The following is a 10,458-nucleotide window of genomic DNA, read 5'->3' as shown; positions in this document are numbered from 1 at the left end:
CGTATATTTTGTTTTGTTTCAAGTTGGCATGTACTTGGTTTTTAGTAAAGTCGTCTGGCTATAAATATGTATTTGTGACATAAAAAAAATAACTTCTGGTTGCTATAACCATAATATTATTAGTTAATTAAATGGTTTTAATGTGATATGCTTAGTTTGCGGTATGTTTAGGAATATCGATGTGTTATTGATTTGGGAGATGATTTGAATATGAATATATTGTGACATTTAAATTTTCTAGGGGTTTTTACTTAAAATAAGCAGACATGCTGCTGAAATTTAAATTTTTTTTACCACTACACTACCATTCCAATAAAGTGAAATAGTAAAATAAGTTGTTTCCGCATTTGAATGTGACATTTTATATTCAGATCCTCTAACTGGGTCGGATATAAGGTGTCATATATGGACTACGGTTTGGGATTTTTAAGGTCCCCAACGAATCAAGCAGTTCCTATGGCTGGTTCTTAAAGGCAAATTACTTACAAATGAGGAAAGACGGAAGCATGGTTTCACGGATGATCCATCATGTTGTGTTTGTGTTACGATTGAGGAAAATGTTCTGCATATCCTACGGAACTATCATAAGCTTGGAGGGTGTGGCTATAGGTTCTTTCCTCTCAGGTACCATCTTCGTTTTTCAATACATCTCTCTCTTAATGGATCTGTATGAATTTACAAAACGGTTTCGACTTTCATTTTCACAATGCCTACTGGCCAACGCTCTTTGGAATGGTTATTTGGAGACTATGGAAGCAAATGAATTCATTGATTTTTAATGGGCTGCATCTTGAACTCTTTTCTTTTCTGAGAACCTGTTGGTTTTGGACTTTAAATATCAGTGAAGGGGAAGTTCCAATTCCAAATGGTAGGACTTGTCAAAACAGATGGCAAGCTCCACTAGTGAATTGGGTCAAGCTAAATATCGATGATAGTTGTTGGTCCAATTTGAATCTTGCTTCAGCAGTGGAGGTGGTTAGAGATCAGCATGGTAAATGGGTTATAGGCTATGGAAGGAACATCGACAGTTGTATTGCGGTTGTGACGGAATTGTGGACGATTTTTGATGGTTTGCAGCTACTTTGGTCCAAAGGTGCCAACCATGTTCTTCTCGAAAGTGATAGCAAAGTAGTTGTCCACGCTTGTACCAATGAAGATGACAGTTATGGGAACTACGCGTTGACCTCGTGCGTCAAGGAAATTCAACATAGGAATTGGACAGTCCATGTTACTCACATTTATAGAGAGTCTAACATTGCTACACATACATTGACAATTCTTACAAGATCCTAGTGTCACGAGCCGCAGTTCAATCTAGCCCCATGACACTAGGATCGAGGATTGCAGGTTCATACAGCTCCAACAACTGTGCTCGTTACTTTGTTAGGCACTGATTCTAGGCCTACATATGCTAAGTAGTTAGCTTTCCTTCTATTTCAACCAAAAAAATTATAATTAATATGAGTAAAGGACAAACTTGTCCAGATTAGTTTTTGAAAACCCAATTAAATTGAGCTCAAACCACCCAGGGTAAAAGTTAAAATGGAGTACGAAAATAAACGGATTGTTTTCATCGAGCTTAGCCGGTGCCGTTTTGGAGCGAATCACTAGAGAATTGATGAGTCCTGCACGAGGCTTAATCAGAAATGAAACTGTTTGGAGCCCAGGGCTGGAATTAGAGGGGTTCGGGCTTTGTTTTCATTTTGCCAATTTCCTCCCTTTCCCTTTGCCGGCGAAGTAACATGGCAGCAGAAGAAAAGGATGTATGGGCAAAAGCCACAAAAGTAGCTGATGATTTGTACGAGATTAGAGACACTTTTTTCCCTCAAAACGCCGATGATAAAACCTCTAAACTGCAACACGAATCCGATCTCGCTCTCAATCTCCTCGATTCCATTCCTGCTGGTATTTTCCCTAATCATACTGTTCATTTTTTTTTCTTCTTGCTTGCAACCAAATGGTTTGGGTTCTACTTTTTATTTATGCTATCAAATTTGTTGCTTTATTAATTTGTCGCTGCCATCCCTCTGCGATTACAACAACTCTGCATTGAATGCGGATTTGAAGCTTATTGCTTGAGAACACTGTGAAGACTTAAATGCCTATTACTAGAAATTTATACAAATGTTTCGGTCTAAAATGTCAGAATTTGGCACTTCTACTAACTCTAAACTATTTTAACTGGATGTTTTACTTGGTGCTTGTGCTCCAATTTTTATTGAGTTTAATACTTGCGCTCTTATAATTTTTTTTTGTTACTTTGACTCGCGACATCAAACTATCATGAAACTTGTTATAGGATTTTATAGAAGTGTACATGTATATATATAAATCGATATAGATGATTAACCATTATGTCATGCCACGCCATGACCGAAATGCTGCATTATCCAAATTAACAGTAGAGTTTTTCTCGATTGTCTTTAAAGTAACTTTTAATGATAGTGTAAGGATTAAATTCGTTAATATTGACTGAGAGAGTCTAAATGGTCAAATTAAAATGGTGAAGGGAGTGAATTCGTACTTCAACCTATATATTTCTGTTAGATTGGTGTTCTTATATATATTTTTATCATGTTGGATATAATCTGCTGATGTGCAACAGCACCATTGAATTACAAACAGAAATGGGACCAGAAATTCTCATATTTTCTTTTTTAGCCTTATGTTTATATCAATCTTTTTTGGCTCATTAAAACATTTAAGTAAACATCTTTTACTACAGAACAAAGAAAATTACCTGCACGGCGTGCAGCATATGAGTATCTACGAGGGAAGATATTAGATGTAGTGCCTGACTATAGGAAGGAAGCAGAGGATCATCTTTCAAAAGCAGTAAGCAGGAACAGAGTGTTCTCTTGTTTTTATGGCTTGCTATAATGCTTGGCTCTGAATAAGGCTTATGCTTTTTATCTAATATTTTTTCTTCTCCAGGTTAAACTGAATCCTTCTCTTGGAGATGCTTGGCTTTGTTTGGGTAACTGCATTTGGAAGAAGGGAGATTTGACTTCAGCAAAGAACTGCTTTAATCTTGCACTAAGCAAGGTTAGAATCCACATTGGAGTTTTTACTTTTAAGTGTGTGTTTTTAGTTATTATGCTTTCTTTATAGTTCATATCAATTAATTGTATGTATTGATTCTGTATCATACAGGGCCCGAATAAGAAGATACTTTGCCAATTATCAATGCTGGAAAGAAGAATGGCTCAAGGCAAGGGATTTTATTCCTTTTTTTTCTTCTCAGTCACTTCTGGTTATTCTCTTGTGCATTGTTTCTGGATACTTGTGGAGTTCAGAAGCCAACTTATCTGTTTTTGAACTTAAAATCAGCCTTTTGGGGATTAGCAGTAGTCAATCAGTAATTTTTTAAAGTGTTGTTGGAATGCTTAGCTAGGTGGGTTGTGGAAGTTGAGAATCTGATCCTGAGAAATCAGGCAAAACACAGCAGAATTTCTCTTTCAAAAATGAGTTTATGTTTACTGAGAAATTAATCACAAATGTATTAAAGAATTTCTTTTGATTTATATGGAACCAACTTGTTTGAGCTGATGAACAAATTGGCATGCTTGATATTGGTATAAGCCAACGGGTTTCTTGATCTTCTGTATGTCTTAGCTGTTTTTGATTCCTTATCCATGTCTAAAAGACATCGCTTCCTTAAGGCAGGGTAACTTGCTGCTGGCACATTTGGCAATTTCTATTGGATCCTTGCTTTACTACTAAACCCATAAAATGCTGGATTTCAATGGAAGCAGTTATTATTCTACTTTGACTGAGGGGCAGCTACATTTTTCTTTTGTTAATGGCAGTTTAAAATAAGATACCTATCAAATTGTTGATGCTTTTAGGTCATGATATGTCCTCATTTTTAGTGCTTGGTGTGCACTCCCTCTGTACATTGTTGGTGGCCTAAAGTGGTATGAAGATCAATTCACTTATAGTGCTTTGGAAGCTTGAGCTCGAGGAGGGATCTCATTAAAGAGAATTTCTAAAATTTTAAAAATAAAATTATCTTGTTTGGTTACAGAAAATTTTAAATGTCAAAATTCTTTGAATTTGGATGAAAAATATCGAAGGCCAGAAATAATATAAATATGCTTAACTATTGTTACATTAAATTAATGCATTTTAAAGTGCCTTTATTTTACTCTAAGTGGCTGTTTTTAGGTAGTTGAGTATTCATAACTACCTTGAGGGTTTCCCCTCGTGCAAAAGAAATTAAAAAATGACTTGGAAAACTATATTATCAACTATCAAGCAATATGGTTGCTCTTATTTGGGCTTTTTTTCTGGTCTTATCATAAACAAAGATGCTTCATTGTTTCTTACAAAGGTTTTCTGTCTTCTGTAGGTGCGGATAATCAGGCAGAAATGGTTGAGGAAAGCATTCAACATGCCAGGGAAGCCATAACTTTGGATGTCAAGGATGGAAATTCTTGGTGTAAGATTCTTCAAACCTGTATCATGCTTTAAACTTTACGTAACCAATTTTCTTCAGCCTTAAATATGAGTCTGAAGCAGAGTATGACAAAAGTCTGTACCTTCAGTTAGTTTTATATTTTAATTAGGGTAATGGTCAAATTTACCATTTGTATTAGATTGGACATACAAATTTACTACTTTGTTTTTTGGGTGCAATGTTAATTTAAGCTTTTTTTTGGTACATTTCCTGTCACGTAGGGATGAAAAAGAATATTGTGTCAAAGAATTTATTTTCTGATGCTATTATTTGTTAACAAAGCATTATTAGTTTGTGGTAAAATGTAATTGAACTCTGCAATTTGAGAGGATGAGTTCTTTTCCTAATGTTTTCCCTGAAATATCAAAAGGGAAATGGAAAGAAACAAACAAAAGTTTGTTTTTTATAATTTTTGGTGACATTTAATAAACGTTGCAACTTGTAAAACATTTTTACTTTAAATAACTGTATTCTTAACTTTAAAATGTTGAGATTGCACCAAAAGTGAAAGTATGACGCCATTGAATTGCACCAGGAAAAAAAAGATTAAAATGTACATTTGGAGCTCTGAATTTGGTAGAATACCATAACCTGATATTGTTGCCTAACTTTTATTATGATTAGTGTACAACTCCTATCGAACACAAAAACATTTAAAGTTCTATTCTATGTTTGGTCTCTGAACTATTTTGAGTTGAGCATTTTAGTCCCCCCCCCCAAAAAAAAAAAATCCCGAATTCAGTAATTGACTTCAAAACATGTGTTTTCATTTTTCATTATATGTGCATGTTGTTAGAAGATGCCATTATTGCCTTTGCTTTTAATTATTTTAGAAGCCTTTTAAGTTTTAACCATGCAAACTGTGAACGCTGATCATGGAATCATTTTTCTCTGACAGATAATATGGGAAATGCTTGCCTGACAAGTTTTTTTGTTACCGGAACTTGGGATCATAGCAAACTTCTTCAGTCCTTAAAAGCGTACCAAAATGCTGTAAGTTGGTGGCTTGAGAACTTCACTGCAATTTTCAACTATATAGTCTTATCATATGATAGTCAGTGTACCAACAATAATGGTTTTTTCTTTTTCTTAATCGGTTCATATATTTCTACTTACAATATTTATGCAATTATGTTACAATGTATTCATGTTTGGGATGTGGTTTAATTATTGATTGCATGTTCCAGGAAAAAGATGAAAGAATGAAGTCAAATCCGGACCTGTATTTTAATTGTGCAACTGTGAGTTTACTACATCCATCCACCTTTTTCTTTGATCCTATGTCTGGAAAGATGATTCTGAGAGTGAATTTGAATTTCATTTGCTATATAATGAAATGACCACATATGCACAAATTAGTTAAGATTTAATATTGCTATATATTTAAAAGGTATTTAAAGATGAATTTTAAATTCACAGATACCTTATGGATTTTAAATTAACTAGTAATGCTTCTAGCAAATCTGTAAACTTAAAAACGATTCATGAAAGTTATACTTACATATGTTTTACGGCACAATTTACATTAATTCTGAATTTCAAATCCTTTTGTTCAAATCCTTGTTATCAAACATAATCTGAGTGTGTTTCGAATGAAAATCTTGCTGAGAAATAGCTTTTTAGATAATGGGTGCCTGATCTCTGTTTATGAAAATGACTACTACATTGGCATATGGCTCCCTTTTCAGTTTCAAAGACTGATAGGCTGAAAAAATTACTCTCTTGTCAGATGAAATGCATGCCTCACCTTAATAAAGTTATCTTATGCTGTAAACTGGTCGAATAAAGGGTTTTCTTCTCCACATGATAGGATGTGCTGCATGTCATTTCTGCTATGGTTTTTATGGACTTTCTACGTTCAGGTAAACAAATCTCTAGAGAATTATGATAGGGCACTTGCTGGCTTTGAAGCTGCTGCCTTAAAGGATCCTAGTCTCAATGCTTCTGAAGAGGTTGAAAAGATGGTCAATCTCCTCAACAAACTAGAGATTTTGCTGAGGGTAATGTTTTCTTTTTCCTCTCTGAGAAGCCAATAGAATGGCCATGGATAAATGCCGAATCAGTTATCTTATGCAATGGCCCTTATCTTGGTGATTTATTTTCAATAATCTTTCTCTTTGGAGAAATAACTCCCCATATTCAGACCAGCTTACACAGATTTGTTTCTTTTTTAAATATGTATTTTCAACCAATGATTTTGACTCATTTGTCTTTGGTTCTATTGTTGTCTCTTCTTAATGATCTTGTGAACATCTATTTCAAATTTGTTGATTTTTCTTCACTTTCACATTGATAATGCTACATGCGTTCATGGATTGCTTTTGAAACAGAAGTGTGGTTAATGCAAACTTGTTTTGTGGAACTGCTAGTGACAAAGTATAGTTTCAGACACTTTCAGTGATTTGGCTATCACAGTATGGGAGAATACTTGCTTTTCCTTACTGTTATTGATTACTGTTGTGTGGTGGTTGTGTAATATCATTTTCCACTGAAAATTTGATAGATAGGTTTGTACAGGGACATTCTAAGTCTAAAAGACTTGCTTCTTTAGCATCCACCATTGGTGCTGTTAATTGTAAGCAACCCGATCCTTCTACTGTGTTTTAGTCATTGGTTTATATAAAGTTCAAGTGAGCTATGTGCTAAAATTCTTATCAATTTTCGGAATACACTGAGTACCTTTTATTTGCATCTTCTTGTGTTAGTGAATTCCTCATATAAAAGGGCAACTCTAGATGCGCTGTCAGAAGGTCTAAATAAAGCAGTTGCTGTACTGGGAAAAGTGCTATTGTTTGTTAAGCATGAGAACATCACCCCCCTGTAAGAGATCTACTTGGATCCCCCATTTGTTCTATTTAGTTTCCTTTTTCAGTGCTTATAAAGTTATCCTATGTTAGCATATATAACTTGTATGACTTGTCCTTCGGAGCCATAATCTCAAGATGTTATGGATGTAAGCAAATTTAAAGATCATTTGCGTTGTTAGATACTCAAAATTTGTGCCATATGGTCAATTTTTCTAAATCGTTAAATGGACTTTCGCAAGCAACTTGCTAGTCTCAATATTGCGGCAAACTTAATTGCTATTGGGTTTCTTAGGGCTAAAAGTAAGTTCCAAGTGGATCTATATAAAATGTTAGTTCTGCTTCTTGAGATTAAAATGCTAATTGCCAACCAGCAGAATTTGGTGGAGTCTACCTTGTTTTAACCAAGTTATATGCCATTATTATGTGAAGGAAAAAATTCTTTCGACTGAATGAGAGTGCATTGCTGTGAAATAAAATATAGGATCAAATTTGATTTTGGGGTTGAAAGATGATATAGGATTGCATTGATACTGTGACTATATTGTTCTATGAAACTCCGATATACAATTCTGAATAGGATCACCTGAATTGGATTGAACCATATCAGGCTATTTTCCTTTCAGTAATTCTGAGGGGATTTCCCACCCAACCTACTGCCCAGGTAGAGTGGATTAAAGTAGGCACCTGTCTCCTCGAGTACCTTTAATGCCTTGTAATTTCGATGCACCATTCTTTGCTTTTATTTATAAGTTAGATTTTCCTCTCGATTCCTCTTCCTGATGAGTAGTCAAGCAAAATATGAGCTAAATTTATTTGGTTTAGCAGTTACTTTTGGTGTGCGATTCTGATCAAAGTTGCTTTGTGCTATCAGTATATGGTATACGCAATGACACGGTAAGTATTCTGCTTCAGTGTTTACATCCTCAAGACTACTTTTTCTCATTCTTTTGAAATATGGTTCTAATTATCATCATTCAGAGCTGTATATATGAATCAATTAAACCTCTGGTCACAGATTAAAGAAGGAGATCAACTAACATTGTTGGAACCCCATTTCCGTAACATTGACTTTTCTTGGAAAGGAAAGGTATTTTCTCCTAGATTTTACTCTTTTTTTGGTGGGAGGAGGAGCTCAAAGTATGAACATGCTGCATTGATGACCTGTTCATGAAATCTGTGTTGTTATGGTTCTCATTAAAACTATATATAATTTGCAATCTGAGTAATTTGATGAGTGAAATGATTGCAGTGTTACCAATTCAAGTCAATTCGCGTGGATTTCTTGGAGCAAGTGCTTGTGAATGGCAAAGCTCTTCCCCACATCAGGCCATTCGCACATCTATTTATGCTCAACATAAACCATAAATGTTGTGTGGAGTTTTAACGATTTATGTGTGCTATTTTTACAGTCATTCTTTTTTTAACTTTTTCCTACATTTTCTCATTTGTCCTACTTAATACTTTTGTGTAAATAGATCAGCTGATAAACAAGGAAATGAGAGAGATTTATTGTCTGTCATATGGTTTCGATTATGATTGTCACGTTCGTTCATAATTTTCATGCCTTTTTCTCTTGGCACAAAAATGTCATTTCAGCTGCACAACTATTCCGTCAAATGATGTACATTAATGTTGCAGTATATATACTTTTAATAGTTTCTTTGTGTGGTATGTATTATAATTATAATCAAGAAATTACATATTCGTGCATTCATTATAGAAATTGGCATATTTGTGCATTTTTTTAAATGTGTGTCGTTTTAAATTGATGGAGAATTAGCATTATCCAAAAGATTTCCAAAGAAATCAAGATTTAATTTTTTGATGCTTTATGTTAAATTGAAATTAATGTTAAAATCAAGGACGAAAATTCGATAATATGGTAATAAGATTGAACTACTAACGGATGAGGGAATATCTCTTAAAAAAATCTGAAAGGGAAAAACAATAAAAGAAAAGAAAAAGGCAAGGAATAAAAAAGTTGAGAGTATAGCAGCTGGCAAGTAAAAGGAAAGAAGACAGACAAGGCAAGGCCAGCGGCTGGCAGCTGAGCAGTTGTCTTTTTGGGCCCTTATGAAAATCTGTAAACTCAACATTCCGACTCCCGCCTCAGACATTGATTTTTTCTTCTTTCTCTCTCTTAGGTTTTCATTTTTCTTTCTTTTTTTTTTTTTTTTTTTTTTGTAATACCTAACATAGTTACTACAAAACAAACAAATATATTAAAGAGTTAATGGTATAAGTCAAATCCTTACTCCATTATAAGAAAATAAAAAAAAATCATGAGGAAGTGTCATTCTTATTACTCTTTATGATCAATACTATGTTAAATCTAATAATAATAAAAAAACTGGAGAGAGGGAGGGCAAGGCCAGTGGAGATTTGGGATGGGTAAGGTTTGGAGGAGTATAGAACAATAAAAGTCTACAGCCAAATGTAGGGTCCAAAGATTATGCCAGTATCAGCAGCTCCAATAGGATAGTGTAGGGAAGTGAGTCTCCCCCTTGGCTTGATAGATCCATTTTATTCGCTTGAAAAAGCTCTTGCATTTTCCCTCTCAAATAAATACATAATCTTAGAGAGTAGTTCCAACAGTCTCTCAGTAACCCTCCTTCCAGAACTCTCCTATCCCCCTTTTCCATCACCTCCGCCGCTCCAGGCTTTCAATATACTCCCTCCTAATATTGATAGCTAATACTATTTAGCAAAATAGGTAAAAGATTACCTACAGAATGAGGGACATTTTATGTTAAAAGGCAATACAGAAGTGATATTTTGGCATAAATTTGATTCATATGGCGCTTTTGGCACAAATGTGATACATTGAACTTTCTCAAAACTATAAAACGGTATAATACGACAATGAGCCCTTAAAGGTTTATCAAATTTGTCAATGTAGTCTTTTCACTTTAAATTTATATTTAAAATATTAAAAATATTAGTTACCTTAAAATTAAATTAATAAAAAATAAATGTCAACTTTACGTCAAGCCAGACTTGTAAATCTTTCGCCACTGTATCAAAACAATGTTTCACTCTTGTCAGTTGATTCTTCTTTTTATCTACATCTTAATTCATTAAATATTTCATCTAATGAAAAATAAAAATCCCCTAGAGATTTAGATCATAAATAGATAACAAAATATTAAATAAATTAATCAGAGTCATCCATTCCAATCCCAACCAAAAGAA

At 34.1% G+C, this 10,458-nt stretch overlaps 1 pseudogene; it reads left to right on the top strand.

The window, feature by feature from the left end:
• Positions 1-1,532: 1,532 nt before the first annotated feature.
• On the top strand, positions 1,533-8,654 carry LOC121215916 (tetratricopeptide repeat protein 5-like; annotated as a pseudogene).
• The last annotated feature ends 1,804 nt before the right edge of the window (positions 8,655-10,458 follow it).

This window comes from Gossypium hirsutum, chromosome D04 (genome assembly GCF_007990345.1).
Source record: "Gossypium hirsutum isolate 1008001.06 chromosome D04, Gossypium_hirsutum_v2.1, whole genome shotgun sequence".
In the NCBI taxonomy this organism is placed as follows: domain Eukaryota; kingdom Viridiplantae; phylum Streptophyta; class Magnoliopsida; order Malvales; family Malvaceae; genus Gossypium; species Gossypium hirsutum.
The sequence above is the reverse complement of the archived record's forward strand: the minus strand, read 5'-3'. Positions and strand labels throughout refer to the sequence as shown.